Genomic DNA, 684 nt, shown 5'->3' with positions numbered 1-684 from the left:
TAAATAACCGCACCCTTTTTAACGATCTCCTGTAACTAAATCTATCAAATAGTGGCGCTTATCGTGACCCGCGTTGATTTAACTACTTCCGCTCCTCTTCGATAAAGGAACGCTCGATACGATGTTACAACGGTGTTGTTTGTAAAAATAGGGGCTTCCATTGCACCCGAGCCATAATTTAGCCTGGCTGTATCGAATCCACAACGGCGCTTTTTCAGTAATTTTAGGTGGGATTGACCACACGCCTCGTCAGCGTTGTTCGATCGCAATGGAACACGCGTGTACAATGTTTCATTCTGATGAAAACATAACACGTTCACAAATCGATTAACACTTTGATCGCAAATGTCACCCACATATGGGTGACAGTGCGTTTTACCGAAAAACTAGACAAATTAATTCTGAATGTTAAGTGCCAAAGAAAAGAAATTTTTTATGAAATCCTTGAATTTCGATGAATTTACAAATATTAATATAAATAGCGCAATAAATGTTTGATTATGTAGTTTCCAAAAGACTGTAAAGAAAATTTAATCACAGTAGAAATTGCCAAGAGTATTTACCTGGTAGTCAACGCGTTAACTCCACTTTTTGAAAAATCTTAAATGTACTCAGACAGTATTTCCTTGTAGACAGCATATGCATTAACAGTATTCAATATTGCCATCCCACCAAAAACTACCC

This window comes from Hylaeus volcanicus, chromosome 7 (assembly GCF_026283585.1).
Source record: "Hylaeus volcanicus isolate JK05 chromosome 7, UHH_iyHylVolc1.0_haploid, whole genome shotgun sequence".
Taxonomy (NCBI): domain Eukaryota; kingdom Metazoa; phylum Arthropoda; class Insecta; order Hymenoptera; family Colletidae; genus Hylaeus; species Hylaeus volcanicus.
The sequence above is the reverse complement of the archived record's forward strand: the minus strand, read 5'-3'. Positions refer to the sequence as shown.